The sequence below is a fragment of the Adiantum capillus-veneris genome, chromosome 11, assembly GCF_014529385.1.
Source record: "Adiantum capillus-veneris isolate H3 chromosome 11, ASM1452938v2, whole genome shotgun sequence".
In the NCBI taxonomy this organism is placed as follows: domain Eukaryota; kingdom Viridiplantae; phylum Streptophyta; class Polypodiopsida; order Polypodiales; family Pteridaceae; genus Adiantum; species Adiantum capillus-veneris.
Genome location: NC_140941.1, coordinates 44802049 through 44820272, shown reverse-complemented (window position 1 = coordinate 44820272; position 18224 = coordinate 44802049). Strand labels below are relative to the sequence as shown.

Sequence of the window (18224 nt, the reverse complement as noted above, 5' to 3'; positions counted from 1 at the left end):
GCATCATTCACCGCATGCAACAAAAGCAAGTATTGGCCTCTTCAACAACCGTACAGGCAATCAAACATTTGAAACTTCAGAAAAGAAAGCGAGCAGATGCATTCAACAACTCAAGTGCTCTTGAAAGTCAAATGAGGTGAAGGGAGACAATGCAATATGCCAATCATCAGTGGAACAAGAGAATTAGAGTTTAGATGATCGGATGTACCACAAATGCCTGTAGAATTAAATTCAATATGTACCACAACTAGTTCAAACTTTTGATGATTTGTAAATATCATTTGGAACCTCACCCTTGTATCTGATCATTAAATTTTTGCCATACTCTAAGAGTTCAGTAGGGTTTTCTTTCCCTAAAGATAATGCCATTGCTGTGTATGTGTAGTAATATGCTGCACAACCCCCAGTATATCCTGGCAAGTAACCGAAACATTCTCTTCCAAAAACCTTGTTGACAAGGATAACTTTGTCTGTATTTTGTGGCAGCATTGGACCACCTAAGAAGCGAGCTAATGTCTTGAAATCATAGGTTGCAATATTCCCCTCTTGTGACATTCCGTTGTGGAAGATTAGGATGGGTGCCTCGCATAGACTAGGAAGATATTGTCCTAGAGCTGCATCCCCACCATGGAACTGTCTTCTTTGACGATGAAGAAAGTCGTCCTTTTCAGCAATCCATGACTACAAACAAAAGAAGTGTGTGTGTGTGAAAGAGAGAGAGAGATAGAGATTGGGCGGGGGGGGGGGGGGGGGGGGGGGGGGGGCAGGATGTTATACCATGAAACTCTCATCTTGCAAAAAAAGCTAATTTTTCCATAGGTTGACTGATCGGGTTGACTCCTGTGCTGGTCGCTTAAACCAATCCTCCATATCCTAATTTCAAACTATTCAAACTATTCCTATGCTGGTCGCTTAAACCAATCCTCCATATCCTAATTACTAGTTTGAAATGTGGCTTCATCAGGAAAGCTTTCTTTATACTTTTCTATCTTTTCAAAGCACAATTTAAGGTAGTCCAGTGGGTTACTTGAGATCTCCATTACCTCATCATCACTAATGTCATCTGAAACAAATCCATTCCTCTCCTCTTGATACTTGGAGATAGTGGCCAGTGCAAAGTCCTCCCGCAAACAAAAAATACTTTGTATATTATGAAGGAAAATGTATGACCTATCTCCAAATTTAAACTCTGGCACTCCTAGGAGCGTTAAGGTGGCTTGCCGCTCATTGAAACCTGACACATCTAGAGGTAGCTTGATATTTGAGGTTTTCACTGAGAGAAGTTTGCTTCGTTCCACCTCTTTTGCTTCTTCTTCAAGATCAATGGACTCCTCTATCTCCGCCACTTCAATGTATTCCTCATCCTTATCCTCTTTTTCATCTACTGGTATATCGTGTTCCTCCATGACCTCCTTAGGATCTTTCATAAGACTTGTAAAGAATCCATTCAAAAATATAAGAAATCCAAAGGATTCTTGAACCAGCTTGCACTGCCGTTCATGTAAGCTGCACCAATGGGGTCTGTACATAAGAGGCAACTGATTGTACTTCTTGTAAGACTGTCTTTTAAGATCTATCTTTTAAACGGACTACCACCATTTCACCAACATTAACCCTGCTCTTTTGAGTATGAAGCTCAAACTTCTCTCGTTCCAGCTTCAAGTGTTCACTCTCCTCAACTATAAACACATGAAGATTAAATGGAGCATTAAAAATGCAGGAGACCAAGTCAAATTTATGACCAACCCCAGAAGAAACTGCAAAATCTAAAAGCATTTCATCAATCATTGTAGGGTCTTCATAAATAACTACCTCTTTTTTCTTTGGGATTGTTGCAACACATTGGGCACTCTGCAAAGTAGGTGCTGAAAAATCCACCTCTCTCTTAAGTGAGTTCAATAAAGTAAATTTTGGAGTAGAAGGGGACTCCATTTTGACAGATGGATCAGTATCAAGCTCCTCCAAACTCATATTAGGCTCTGCACCAGATATATCAATGGGTTTTGTGAAGTCTATATTCCTCTTCATTGAAGTTTTTAACAGCTCCGAAAGTCTTCTTGGATTGTTTCCTTGGCCAACGATGCACTTGGGATCTATTTTCTACCTCTTCCTCCTATGAGATCTTAATCCTACCATTTATTTCATACTGAGAAATATAAGTTTCTTAAAACATAAATAAAAAGAAGAGCACCACACGATCATATAAGTTTTCAACAAACAATAGCTAGGTATCTCACTATTATTTCCTACTGATCATATAGACAATAACACAAGATGATTAGCATATGTGCATCTTTTGATGGTTTGTGTGAAGGGTCACTAAACTTTTGCCCTGCAAAATGATTGATCAAATGCAAAATTGCTCTATAGTTGTGAAGAGAAAAATCCAATCAAGTGGATCACGGCGGGCGGAGTACATAAACGAAACTCCACAAAACTACTGGCGCGCTGTGATTAGCATATGTGCATCTTTTGATGGATTGTGTGAAGGGTCACTAAACTTTTGCCCTGCATAATGATTGATCAAATGCAAAATTGCTCTATAGTTGTGAAGAGCAAAAGCCAGCAAGTAGTAATTAATAATCATATACATATTTATAATACAATACCTGCTTTTTACACAGTAATAGCTACCAAAACATTTAAGAATTTTATACTCTAGAAAAAAACCTGGTACACTTTAAAAAGTGGATCACGGCTTGCGGAGTACATAAACAAAACTCCACAAAACTACTGGTGCGCCGTGATCCAATTTTGTTAGGTTCAATGTTAAATTTCCTTTCACATTTTGTAGCACAATTCCTAGACACAACTAAACTATTGAGCAAATACGCGTGAAGAGATTGTCTTTACCTTTCCCAGGACTAGACATTGCTCTTGGAATAGAGATTCAGGGCTGGGAACGTTGCTCTTGGTCTTCACGCTTTTGATTCCTGCACCTTGAAGGAGACTGTGGTCTTTTTAACTCTCTCTCTCTCTCTCTCTCTCTCTAGCCTCTATCTCTCTCTCAATGTCTGTATTTGCTTCAACAAATGATTTCTCTCCTCGTTGGTCCAGGAACGGGCTGAGGTAGTAGCTCTCCCCTTTACTAAGTTACTCTCTCTCTCTCTCTCTCTCTCTCTCTCTCTCTCTCCCCCCTCCCCCTTTCATACAATAATAGACATACCGTTAACGTTATTCACAAAGCACACCCAATAATATTCTACACGTGTTAGCAAGACATGCAATAAATGGCTTGTACGACCACAATAAAGATTTTTCTACAACCAAAAAATACGGGTACTATTTATGGTAACAAATGCACACTTGGATTCATGATGTGTGTGTGTGTGTGTGTGTGTGTGTGTGTGAGAGAGAGAGAGAGAGAGAGAGAGAGAGAGAGAGAGAGAGAGAGAGAGAGAGAGAGAGAGAGAGAGAGAGAGACCTAACCAAAGAGAATTGCATCATCCGAGACGACCTCTATAACCAAGGCGCACAACTGATATTGCCGAAGACACAGAGTGAAGAGCTACTAAGGTCAAATAAATTCCTTCAAGAGTTTTTAACCCATTGAAAGTAGCACTTAGGAGAATCTGTCTCGTATACTCATTTCAAACCGCTTTTATCCACCAAGGGAGGTATTATGACCTGACTAGCTTGTTGTTTAAAACTCTGCCAGAATTTAGACATAATGATAATGTAAGCTAAGCTAGTTTAGATCAGAATGGTATGGAAGATAGACATATAGAAAAGACATTTAAAATATATAATTTCTATGAGGATCACGACACGCTATAGTCGAAATAATCCTTTGAAAATCCTCGAGGCGCGCCATGATCCACAATATCAAAATATTGTACAACAATATATTGTAAAAGCTTTTATTCGGTAATTTAATTTGTATTTGATACTTCCCAGAGTGTTTGTGGATGTAGAGAGAGAGAGAGAGAGAGAGAGAGAGAGAGAGAGAGAGAGAGAGAGAGAGAGAGAGAGAGAGAGAGAGAGAGAGAGAGAGAATTGGAACACGGCGCACGATAGGCTATGTTCACTTCTCAAATTTGAGCCCGTACACCGTGATCCACACAGAGAGAGAGAGAGAGAGAGAGAGAGAGAGAGAGAGAGAGAGAGAGAGAGAGAGAGAGAGAGAGAGAGAGAGAGAGAGAGAGAGAGAGAGAGAGAGAGAGAGAGAGAGAGAGAGAGATCCCTTGCATTTTTCTCTTACAGTGGAATGGCAAGAACAAAGGAAACAACAAGGAAGGCAGGGAAAGGACTAGGGCTTGCAAAGAAAGCATGTGGAAGGTTTGCTAGTAAGAAGAAAAGACCAGGTAAACCAATGAAGATATTGAAGGAACCAAGAATGAAGAATATTCACAAAAACATGGGTTTATTCAGAGAAATGTATTGAGCTTTGTGTCCCTAAACTTCCTTTCCAAAGAGCAGTAAGGCAAATTTGCGAGGAAGCATGTGCTAGTAAAATGAGATGGAAGGCTGTTGCCTTGCCCTATCTTCAAGAAGCACCAGAAGATTTTTTACTAGAGTACTTTAATGATATCACCGTTGTTGCTGCTCATGCTCACCGGGTCACAATAATGGACAAGGACAGTGAGACACTCAAGAGAGTACGTTGGAGATACGATTAGCTCCTCATCCCTAATGAGTTTATTGACCCTAAAATGAAGGATATATTGATAATACCACCAAGACAATGGGAGCATGGGGTTAAGATTCATGAGGTTACTCATGATGTGAACACCAGAGCCATAGCTGAGCAAGAAGAAAGACGTTACCTGGAAGCAGAGAAATTAAAGAAGATACAAACTGCTGCTACTGATGAAGAGGCACAAAGGATAAATTATGGGCTAGTTACCATAGACTTAAATGAAAGAAACAACTATATTTTACATTCCATGAAAGAAAGATTGTTAGCAACCATTCCCCTTGCTGATGGTACTCGGCAATTAGCTATGGATTCTGTTGATATTGGGATTTTGAAAGATCCCAATGCACAAAGTATAGACTCTATCGTTTATTTATGCCTAAAGTAAGTGCCCTTCTCTACCTTTAAGATCCTTTACTTTTGTATTTGGTTACTAATTAAATCCTTGTTATTGATTGTAGATTAATAAAGAGCCAACTCCCTCAACAAACCCATACTAAAGTACATGTTTTAGATCCACAGTTGTCTGTGCCACTTAAACAAAAAACACCCCTCATGGCACATTAGAGAGATGGTTTGTCCACTGTCCAATGCTTCAAGTCACAACTCTGGTGTTTCCATACGAATCAAATAATCATTGGAGCCTTGTATGCATTGAGCTGGACAAACAAGTGGTATGGACTATCAACTCCATACGAGGAACACATTCAAAGATAAGAGTGTGAGTGTTGATATAACCTTGAGTGTTTATTTGGGCTATGGATGATGACCTCAATATTGTTAATAACAAATAACTTTCACTGTTCATAGAAGTGTAAAAAGATTACTTCACGTCTATGGAAGGCTTTGTGGAAATCATGAACTCTACAAGGCAACCTTTAAAGTTGTCAAAGTGCCTAATCAAACATATCTAAATTCTTGTGGTTGGAGATGTCTTCTCCATGTAGAGTACATACTACAAAGTTTTTTTGCTTTGAATCCATTTATGTCTAAGGTATTTCCATGCTATGGTTTGGACTAACTTGGTGCTATTATTAATTGAAGTATTGACCACAAATTTAACCTAATTTTGCAAAATGTTGTGGAAAATTATACCTTGGAATATTTATAAAGGTACCGCGCATCAATTATTCAATATCTACTATCTATTTCAACTCCTAGAGTTTTAGATGCAGAAGACAGTTTTGACGACCGTATAATAGTTTTGACAATGACCGGTGATGAGGAAGTCATGCCAGTTTCCACCACTAGAAACCAAATCCTCAAAACTGACCCAATATTAGAAAAATAGACATCGGTTTGCTTTGCAGTTGGAGCGGCTGAAACGGAAGTTGGAGTTGATCAATGTGAAGTAGACCAAGCTCTTGAAAATGCTGATGTAAAATGCTCTTCAAAGCCGAGGAATGCAACAGAGGGTCTAGACCAAGTAGAGGAGGATAAGGGAGTGCCTATTATTGTGGCACAGGATGAAGCATATGATCAATATGAGGGAGTCCAAGCTCCAATAGCTGCTGATGTGAAGAGCCCTTCAGAGCCGAGAGAAGATACAAAATGTCTAGGCCATGTAGAGGAGGAGGAAAACGTTGCAAATCAAAGCCAAGAATAGACAACAAAACAAGTTAACCATTCAACCATGGAAACACAAGAGTCCTGTACTGCACAACCACAAGAGGTGGATACCTTTGGTAATACAAAAGGGAACATCGACACTCAACAACAGAGACATGACCAATATGGACTCTTGTTTCAAGTAGATATGGTTGTTCCGGTAATATCCATTGCACTTATATAATATACTCTTTTTTGTTTCTAACTACTTATATGTATGCACCATGATTGCAGAGACTAATTATTTTGGATCTCAATGGATTGTTGCTGCTACGACAACCCTTACAGTGTACCTATAGAGATCTCCTATTTATGTAGTTTCTGCTTGGGAAATCTCAGAGTAGTAATTTGACCAGGCACAAAGGAATCTTTGAATTTTTTGATTCCATAGTTTAGGGTTGCTATGTGGTCGTCAGTGCAGCCCCAAAACTTGAATCCCCTTGTTACCATAGTTTGCAATCTCGCTGAAATTTCGAGATCGGATTTTTATTTTGTGTATAGTCAAAGAAATTGTATTACCATTGCGGGACATTTCCACCCAACTAAACCTCATGTACAACTTTTCTACAAGCCCTTTGAACAGATCAATGTGCCTTATGATGCTCTCAATACTTTGTTGATTGATGACACACCACACTGAAGGGTTTACTTAATCCACCTGGCACTACTATTTCCCCACCTTCATTTGAAGGGCATCTTCACAATTTTTACCTAGAGGACATTTTGGTCCCATATCAACAAGGAATGTACGTAATCCCATCGAGCACATCGGAATTTGTACTTACAAATGTATTTAGTAATTCATTGTTTATACATTAAACAATGAATGTAATTAGTAATTCATTGTTTATACATTAAATTGATACTGTCTACCTGTCTATGTGTTTCAAATACTTAGAGAGAGAGAGAGAGAGAGAGAGAGAGAGAGAGAGAGAGAGAGAGAGAGAGAGAGAGAGAGAGCTGTGAACAAACACTTCATATTAAGATTAAACTAGTCAAAAAAGTTACATTTTGTTGAAGCCATTCAGGCTAGATTACATGGACACGATTTGAATACAGCTAGAAAGATCTCCTCACAGAAAATGCTTCTCCCTTTGTTGCATTACTCTTCGTCCGCCCAACAAGAAATAAAAGTTTACGGAGTCAATGTCGGTAGTCTCCTCCACTATGTCATGCGAAGTTGCAAAAGATTGCATTGCTGTCTTATTGTAATTATTGTTATAAGATTTTGGTCTTTGTCCCACCACTTCCACGTCTATGACAGCATTGCTTGCTAAACTTGCTGCCTCTTGATCCATAGGCACATAGCAACCTCCAACAAGGTGAGAATGCTTGTACCTAAAAGAGATTATTAGTGTCTGTGTCACGAGCATATACTTGACAATGAAAGTGTCAAGAGCAATCTCGCAACATATGCCATCGGTTTCTTTCACATACCACCCTCGATCAAGAAGCTTATCACACAAGAGGGAATCAAATGATTCGCAGAGCAACATAGTTTTAGCAACATGTATATTTGTGCGCGTCTGTCGCACACGTCAATGCAAGGAACTTGCCGATACACTATGTGCAAGCCACAAATGGCTCCAAGCACACAACAAGCCTAAACTAGTAAGCTCAAACATGGTGATGGTGTGTTACTCACCGCTCTATGCTTGTTGTCATGGAGGATTCCTCGCTGTGAAGAAGAGGGAGACGCCGCTATGCCACGCTCAAGCGCCTCCCCGTCGTCGTGCCGTTGCAATGCTCGATCGCACACACACTCTCTCTCTCTCTCTCATGAATACACACACACACAAGGAGATGAAGAAGAAGAAGATGGAGATGGAGCAAGAGCACTCTTCAATTGCACAAATGAGAGAATGAGTGAATTTTATGTTTAGTTGACTTTTATATGAGCTCGCCCCATTCACACTTGGGCGCCCATGCTTAGCCAACTAATCCTTTGAATGTTCTAGTTAGGGTGCGGCTCTCATCGGCGATCACTCTTACCCTTTTCACAATTGGGAAGGTAAACAACTAAACAAGTTCGGGGTCGCTAATTCAACGGTCGGAAGGCACTAAAGATTGACTATTAATACCATGGGTAAGCTTCTTAATTTTCTCTGGTCAATTAAGTTGTTTAATCATGAGAGCCAAGTATTTCATGTTCTAGGTCTCTGACTAGAGGCTATACCTAGAAGATCTTGTAGTTAAGCTAAAATAAAAGGAATTTCTCATGAAATAATCGCTTGACTGATTACCTTTGCTTTGACCCCCCAAACTCTTTTCACAGTGATTCAATTTTGATGTGTGTGCTTATTTTGTATGCCTTGGTTTTTTTGCTTTTCAAGGAAAAGCGCCCACACTGGGAACCTCTAGGGCTCTAGTACCATAGGTGATACATGTGAGTGAAGTACCAAATCAAACTGAGATTTATCGTTCAGCTTAAGATTTTACATTGTGGCACTTTGTTTTTTTTTTTTGTTTGTTTATTTCCAGCATTTTAATTTTGTAACTTTGGGGGGTCATATAACACTGTCACTCTCCCCAGGCTCATCACACTAGTAAACTCCCTTTATAATACTTAAGCTAAAGGTCAATAGGGACTAAGCCCACTAGAAAGCCCTAGTACATTTTACACAATGTTGCCTAAATAGGATTAAGAACCTAAGTAACCATTGATTATTAGGAAGGCATTCCCCATGGTATTAAGAGAAGATCTCTAACACCTAGCTTGGTAAAACTAGCTTAGTCGGACTGCTTGATTTTTAAACCTAGACAAGTGATTATGACAAAAAATTACATTGAATTTAATGTTTGGTACTAATCAAATGTGTTGAATATTATGCTACAAATCACAATTAAAGTAGACAAACATGGATGCAAAAAGATAAGGGGCAATGCTAATGGACAAGAAACACCTGTTTGTGTTGATGGTCACGCTTGATTTGAAGAGTGAACGAGCTAAAGATTCCATGAAGCTCCAAATCCTAACCATAGCAACACGTTCCTGTACACACGAGGAAACACAAAGAATACCTCTAGGAGGCACATCAATGGGAAGAAAGAACTTTGCTAATTACTAAACTCTAAAACAAAAACACTCCTATCATACTAATCTTACCTACTCTCCATCACTCGAGTGATGAGGATCAAAGGTGTTTGATGACATAGGTTCTATTTCAGTGTACCGGATGTGAATGTGTAGGGACTTTTATTATGCATACTCGTTTGCTAATTGCTCATGCTCTTTTTTTTTTTTTTTGGTGTGAGTAAAAGGCTGTATATATACATTCCCTAGGATTGGGAGATTGAGAGGTCAGGGAGGAAGGTTGAGAGGGGAGTGAGTGAATGATGACTGTCAGCAAACACTCCCCCCTTACTTGGGTAAACCATACCATTTGAAATGTGCTCATTACCCTTTGAAACCAATTGTTCCACTTGGAAATAGGTGAGGATTTTTGCCAGTAGTTTTCTATTACTTTAGGTGCCTCATCGAGTTGCAAGGGTGGTAAGGTACTCTCCCAGGATCGAACTTGAAGTGGTTCATCAGGTGATTCTTGAACACTGGGAGGTGTGGATTCATTTGTAGCTTTATGGAGGTCCACTATTGTAGGTGGAGGATGTGGAGAAGCTTTTACCTATATGGATGCATTACATGAGGAGCTAGAAGCTTCATGGGACTCCCCCCTTCCCGAGCTACGTGGAACAAATCGCTCTTTCTTCGGTACCCAAACTAGCTCTGGAGCGGGTGTGTAGCATGCTGTGATTTTTTTCTTTCCACGATCGTCAATTCATTTTTTAGCTACAGGATTGGGTGCACATGGATCATGTGACAGGTAAGAACACAATCTACGTTTTGGTACCCAGATTTGATCATTTCCTTGATAGTAGCCTTGGGATTTCAATAGTCGTTTATGAATCCAACACCACGTTTCCTTACATTTCTTGGGGCGAGTGAAATGTTTCTTACAAGTCTTCTGTTTTTTAGCACTAGCTATGGTCGCTAAAGAAGATTTAGGGACCCATTTGTATGTTCTTTTTATTATATTAGGATGAGTCTTGTTAGAAACTATATGCATTGCTTGTAGCATATTTAAGGGTACGAGCATTTCATCCCCCTCTGGTGTTACCCAGGTCGTCCCCCTATTCCCCCAAGTGTTTATGGTTGCTGCTAGGTGGATCCAATCCACATTGTCCGACTCAGTCATCCCAGGTAGTATATCCATATAAGAAGAATCTTCCCCAACATCAATGTCCGCTTTACACATGTAACAATACTACAATGGGGCCGAGTGAACTATGGTGTCAGATCTATGATCAATTATAAACCTGTTTCCTAGAGGATGTGCTCGAACAGTCACAAGATCCATTGGAATGATAGAATCTTGGAACTGCAAGTAGACATAGTTTTTAGACCAATCATGCACCATTTTTGCTTCCCTCATGAAAGGACGTCCTAAGATCATCTCCGATGCCATAGTGTGTTTGGAGAAATCCATAACAATGAAGGTAATCCTTATTCTATGTCCAAAGACCTTGATCTTGAGATCTTCTAGCATCCCAATAGGTTTAAAAATAGACCCATTGGCCATCTTCACTACTATGGTTGTGGTCGCAAGGTGAGGTCTTCCCATAGTTTCCCAGCAATTTTTAGTCACAATGCTAACCCCAGCGCCACTATCAAGGATTCCCTTCACACTTAATCCCTTAGACTATAGTGATTGCTATGGATGCATTGGATTCATCACCCTAAAAGTATTGTCCCAACTTGTTAACAGGTATTTCTATAACAAGGTTCTCATCTAGGTTGGGGTGTGGATCTAAGTGTTTCTCCTCTATTGGTGTGCAAATTGTGGTAGCCCAAACTTTAGTTCTCTATTGAGGAAGGCTCGAAGAGCTGAGACTAGCTCAAGGTCTTTATATAGTTTGGACATGATGGTGGTTCTAACTTCTAAAGACATGAAATCCATCAATTTGGCAATGTTTAACGGCACCTTTTGGACTTCAGTCCCTTGACGTGGGGAAGATGGGATCTCCATTTCTTCGACAGGATCAGGTAGTCCCTCTATAAACATTCTTTCCATCAAGAAGCGAGTACGCCCACTTTCACATGACTTTAAGTCACTTTCTTCTTGGATGACACTAGGTATGGCTAAGGGTCTATGGACTTGGTGAGGTTGTTGTTGCGTAGGGAACACGGTGTCTGTAATCTGGATTTGCCTAGGTGCTGGTTCTAGATCCCTTTGGGTATCTTCTACCAAACTCCTTAATTTCTTAACTCCCTCAATATCCTCTGTAGGGTTTGGATAAGTTCCTATCTTCTTCTTGGATCCTGGCTATTGTGGCTCATGAAGGTCTTCCTTGTTGGTTTCTATCTTAGTGGTCGTTTTGATCTCCATGGTTTCACCTGAATCAAAATCCTCTTCACCGTCGTTCATATATACGGGGTCATCACCAGTCCCTATGTTGGTCTTTGAACTGGGGTCTGACTTTGCTGCCTTTTGTGATCTCTTCCTTCGAGTTTTCTTCTTCGTCTGAGATTGGACAATTGATGCCGTGTCTCTTTCCTCAAGAATATAATTTTGTTTTTGGAGTATTGATCGTGTGAGTACGTTTACTGGTACCACAAGTGTACTTTGTGATGGCTCCTCGGTAACTTCAATCAAGTTTAATGGCGTGATCTTCGGTGCATTTGGATTATTTGGACATTGGGCAATCAAATGATCTATGCCACATCGATTACACATGAGTATCGGCATTGTAGACGTGCTCGTTTGATTGGTTTGCATTAGTGTGGCATTCTTTTGTAGCCTAATATGACACTCGGCTACACGATGTGGACCTCCACACTCATAGCATTGAAGAGGTGGTCTCTTAGCAGTGTAATTGATATTTTGGCCTCTTGCAGCAAGAGCCTCTACTTGATAGACAAGTTTGACTTGTCCCCAATAGTCTTTCATGTAGTATTGTGGAATTTCTTCAAGCACATTTATCCCATAGGCAATATTAGGATCTATATCTTCCTCACACCCTTCCAAACAAGCAATAGATGACTTACAACCCACTTGATTCACTGAAGTGATTCTCGGAGGTGGTGGTTGCGGTCCTAGCACTGGAGGTGGTAAGGGTGTTGTTTGAACAACATTTTGAGCCCTAGGGACCATGTGTTGTGCTTTTTGTTCAAGAGGTGGGGCCGACATCAATGCAGGCACTTGAGGTGTGTCTGTCCATGCTAAGGTTGGTCTATTGGCCATCGTGCGCTTAAATACTATGCAATCCTTAGCTTGATAACCATACCTCCCACAGGCATTGCAATTCCCATTGAATTTTACTCTAAAAGTAGGGCATTCAGTGGTACTATGCGGTCCATAGCATACTGAGCACCATTGTTGCTCCCTTCCTGGATACATATGATTATTTTGCGGAGCATGATTGTCTCTAAGACTCTCTTGAATAGCCTTGGTGAGCTCTACTAAAGTCATCTCAGATATCTTTGGCTCCTTAGCAATAGGCTTTAGGGTCATTGGCTGATGCCTTGATGCTTGCAAGCTAATAGATTTAGGCTCAACAGACACTCTTTCTCCTTGAATCATTAAATTATCCTCCAATTGGATCGCATTGGTGGTGACTGCTTCCCAAGTGGTGATACCTCTAATGAGTAGGCCATTGTAGATATCCTCATGTTTTAATCTCCTAATGAATCTATCAAGCAATTGATTATTATTGAAGCCCTCATTGGGATTACAACGAGATTCAAATGCTTCAAGCGACTAATAAAGTCTCTCACCGACTCTCCTTCCTCTCGTTGGGCTTTCTGGAGCTAAGAGGCTACACCCCAAAGAACTCCCTCTAGTATGTATTCTTTGAAGGATAGTCTCCTAAGAGTAGGGTAAATCATTTTTTCTTCCACCCTTAGGGTTCTATACCAATCCCCTGCCTTCCCACTTAAGGTTAGGCTTAAAGCATTACTCTTATGCAGGTCATTGTGTTCTCCTAGAGAATCGCATATTTGTTCAAACACTTCGATATGCTTTCTCACATCCCCGTCTCCACTAAATTTTTGTGTGAGCTTGGCTATTTGTATTGCCTTACTTCTAGGCTCTCTATCAGGCATGTTACACATATTCTCAGCAATAGATCGACCAATAGCTTGAGCAAATGTTGCCAAGTCACCTAAGTGAGCAGGCACCATGGGTGAAGGCGCTCCAGAGACTACATGTGGAGTAGGTATTGGCACTAGGCTTGGCGGATAGGAAGCCCTTGGGTTCCACATTTGGTACGGTGTTGTGCCATGTGGCGGTCCAAAGTTCATATGTGTGGCCCTAGGCATAGCAGATGTCGGATGTGACATGCTGATGCTAGCCGGTACGGTCCCATGGAAATAAGAACTTGGGTGTTGTGGTTGTGGAGCATAGGTAGGGGAAACAATGGGAGGGGTAGGAACTACATGAGTACGAGGACCCATGGGTGTATACGATTGGTACACACTTGTAGGTATTGTTGTCGGCATTGAGCTACCATATAGCAGTGCTTTACTAACAAATGAGGTCCATGGCATGTTTCTTGGCATGCCCATCATTGGGGTAGGCATGGTAGCCGTGGTGTCATCAAGGGAAAGATGAGCTAGACTTGGAAAGGTAAAGCTATCACTTGTGGGCTCAAATTGCACCGAGACCCTTGGCGAAACAACATATGGAGGATCCATCGGACTTATCGAGGGAGTCTCCATTTGCGATAAGGTCGGTTTTTAGCCTTTACTGTATCCAAGAATCTCATGAGACCCGTTGAAGGCATGTTGATCCCCTTGTTCTGTCTCTCTAGCTCAATGACGCTATGGATGACTTCACAAACTCTTTGTTGTTGATCCTCCACACTAGTGACACCCATTGTGGATTGTAGGACATCTAAACAACCCACGTGATAGGTGTGACCTAGGTATAGGTCGGTTAGTGTTTCCGTTTGTAGTTCGTACTCCGAGTTCTCATTTAAGAACGCTCCATCTAGGATTGAGGTGCTAGGGGTGTCCTTTGAGCTAGATGCAATGTTGCTTTCTAGGGGTTGGCCCTTAGTGGTTGCTAAGTCAGGAGCACTTGATTGCTCTCCTAGCAAAGATATTGACATAGGAGCTCTCGATTTTAACTCTCTTTGTTGCTCTGCCTTGCGTAAGCTCTCAATTTCCTTTTCCCTTGCTGCTGCAAGGATATACCACTCAACCTCTTGCACTTCGGCAAGGCTTCTACCATCAGGTAATATAACCTCGGAGGGGAATAGCTCTGAAGAGTCAAGAGGTGCAGTGAATGAAGTATTCACATGCACATTCTCTAAGGGCATAGGGTCTACGTTGGTCATGAATGGAGAATTTACTTCCCCACCCCCCTCATTTAGATCATTAGCTCCATGTTCGGAGCGAGTGGCTCTATTAAAGGTTTCCTTCAAGTAGCTAAACACGCTCGGCCCGGACCGCGGGCCCATGGCATGCATGTCTTGGCTTGAGCTATCAGGATTAGGCATTGGGAAACCCTCCATGACGTCGTAGTCAGAGGAAGAGTCACTAGCTGCTATGTTCGGGTCTTGGTTTGTACTACCTTGGGTCCCCGCCGAGGGCCCGAAACCTAAGGTAGGTGGATATTGAGAACTCGCGTAAGTCAAAATTCTCTCTAGTTGCTCCATCTCTAGCACACGACCAGAGCGCAAATGCATCTGCCTTTGGCACCCTACCAGCGTCCGCGAATAACCTCGAAGGTTAACCGCTTACTTTTTTAGGCGTCCGTTTTTACTCGTTTTTTAATGTTTTTAAATGATTGTGTTTTTTTATTAAAGTGTGTGATAGCTCGAAACAAGCGTATCACTCAGAGGGTCGCGGTGTGCTTTACAACACAACGTTCGGTCACTTGAAGCTCCGTTGGTCCTCAAAAAAGTCGATTTTTAGCTACGTGTGAAGCTAAAATACGTAATTTTAAAGGGCGACTGACGCCTGAGCTTGAGCGTGAGATTGGGCTTGGGTCTGGGAGATATTCCCGATCCCGGTCCTACCTTTAAATTTTATTTTTTTATTTTTTATTTTTTAATATTTTATTTTTTTTAATTTTTTTGGGATAAGGTCGCCGCGGCCTGCGCGCGAGCACACACAGACTCTACCTACCTACTTACAACTAATACACCTACTGTTACACACTAACACACTTCACAAGCTCTCACAGATCTACTTCCTACTTACTGTACTTTACATTACACAGAACTAACAACCTTAATACTAATACATTAGCACAGAGAAAACACAATAACCTTTCAAAACTTCATTAACAAAGAAACACACAGTAGCAACACAAAATCCTTCTTCTCAACACACACACCTTCCTTCCCTACCTTTCCTACAATTGAAATTGCACCACAAAAGAAGCACAGAGTGCCATTCAAGCTTAATGTATGGCATTCCCCGGCAACGGCGCCAAAAATGTGCGCGTCTGTCGCACGTGTCAATGCAAGGAACTTGCCAATACAATGTGTGCAATCCACAAATGGCTCCAAGCACACAATAAGCATAAACTAGTAAGCTCAAAGATGGGGATGGTGTGTCACTCACCGCTCTACGCTTGCTGTCGTGGAGGATTCCTCGCCGCGAAGAAGAGGGAGACGCCGCTACGCCGCGCTCAACCGACTCGCCGCGGTCATGCCGTCGCAATGCTCGATTGCACACACACACTCTCTCTCTCTCTCATGCATACACACACACACAAGGAGATGAAGAAGAAGAAGATGGAGATGGAGCAAGAGCACTTTTCAATTGCACAAATGAGAGAATGAGTGAATTTTATGTTTAGTTGACTTTCATATGAGATCGCCCCATTCACACTTGGGCACCCATGCTTAGCTAACTAATCCTTTGAATGTTCCAGTTAGAGTGTGCCTCTCATCGGCGATCACTCTTACCCTTTTCCTATTGGACCGACAGACCCGATACCTGACTCTACCAAATAAATAATACAACATCCGTCGTAGGTTATAGGAATGTGCGTGAGGATTAATAACATTGCAAGTATAAAAAAACTCAACAAAGAGACCAACAGGAGAGAAATTTGCAAGTTTCACCAATTTAGTGGGTACAAAGTTTCGGAGAGACCTCTGAACATCCGTATAAAGCCTACTCCTCAATGCCTCACTCATTGTTGTGTCGGGAATAAGCCAATCCACGGAGTTCCAGTTGGTTGGTAGAGAAACCTTCACCAACACTCCTCTCTGATTCCTTTGATTGAGTTGGTAGAAATGGTCATAGAAGAAAATACCCTCGTATGCAGGGCTTTTGCTAGTTCTGTCCGCATACTGCAAGACCCCAATATGAGCATGGGTCACAAAGATGAGACCTATAATGCACTCCAATGGCTCCCATTCCTCGTATGAGGAAGGATACACATCTGTGAATGTAAAAGAATAGAAATAAATACAAACATTTGTATAACCTAGTTAAATATTTGTAATAAGAGAAGAAAAGGACAGATTCACATTTGAAATGTAAGATAACATTTATAGAGGAGTGCTAAATAATTAACTCACAGTTGCACTATGGATTATGCACCATGGAGACATCGAAGCCGTTAGTAATCACATCAGAGTGAGTGAAAACATGTTGAACAAAGATCTCTTTCACATTCTTTTTACCAACCTTGACTTTGAAATCTAGAACTCTTGCTTTCCATGCAAAACGAAACATATTTGTTGCCTTCGAGCTTTCTCTCCTTCTTGGCTGCATAAGAACCCCAGAACCTTTGCTTATCCTCTGCTCTTGGCACCTATTATCTGTAGTGAGAGAGTTTGAGGTTGAGATAGTGCTTATGCTACTACATGGTCATCTTTGGACACTAATGGTGAGGTTAGTTGGGGACAGTGTAGAGCAACCTCTAGAACTTCTTGGGTGGGAAGAAGACAAAGCCATAGCTATAATGGAGGGAGAATGAGTTTTGAAAGACTTTTATAAAGGGAGTGGATATCTTTTAATAAAGGGAGAGAGTTAGCTATCAATCAGTAGTCAGGTCTCAGCAACTTGACGACTAATAGCAGTGGGCCCTACTTTGTGAGACGAGGAAGTTACCTTACAAAAATGGGACAAATCTCAATATTTTAAAATGCTTTCTTTTATTTTTGTGAAATTTTCCATGCATTTCTACGTTACGTAAGGTTGCTGCTCATTGGTTGCACCTTCTTTTCTCTCTCTTTAGTAAGGCCCTCCAAATGACCTGCAAAATTTCTTAATGTTTTCCTCCTTTGGGTGTAGACTTAACCAATTTTCTTAAAAAGTTATGTGGACTTAACCCGACCTTCATCACTACAACATCTGCTCCCTCTGTCAATGTGACAAGCAGTATCTTTAGTCGCAATCCTGTAGTACTTGAAGCAGTTAAGAATTTTTAACATGACTTATGCTCGCTTAGTGAGTCCTCTCTATTGGAAATGGTTCCCAAAGTGTCAAAATATTTCCCATTTCTTCCTCCAAAGCAGGTTGAGGTAGAAGGGGCAAGTGTGGACAATCAATTTTTGACCCTTCCCAACAAAGGTTTTTTGGTCCCTATCTCACTTGAATCTTGGATTTTCTTAGCCAGCTTGCTTGCTACCCCATCCCTAAAAAGACCTATTTCTTTAACTAACACACTTGGTTTGCTTACTTCTTTTTTGACTCCCTCAATTACTTCTAGTTCTAGCTTTGACACAGGTAAAACTAAAAGCTATACCAGTAGAGGGAGAGCCAAAAATATTCCCTTAAAACATCTTCTTGATATGTGAATGTAATATTTTCAGGTTATTACCAATCTGGCGGGCAAGAAGATCTTGAATAAAAAGAAGGAGGCTAAGAAACAAATTTTTTTTGCATTGTCTTTCTATTAACAAAACTATTGAATTGTACCCACCTAAATCTATTTTTATGGAAATATTTCATCAATATTTTGGTAATACTTCACTACTTGATTTTGTTATGTTCGGCTAGAAATACACATATCCATTA

The 18224-nt window shown here is 40.9% G+C and overlaps 1 pseudogene; it reads right to left on the bottom strand.

Annotated features, from left to right (window-relative positions):
* Positions 1–932: 932 nt before the first annotated feature.
* Positions 933–16976, bottom strand: LOC147447178 (uncharacterized; annotated as a pseudogene).
* Positions 16977–18224: the final 1248 nt, after the last annotated feature.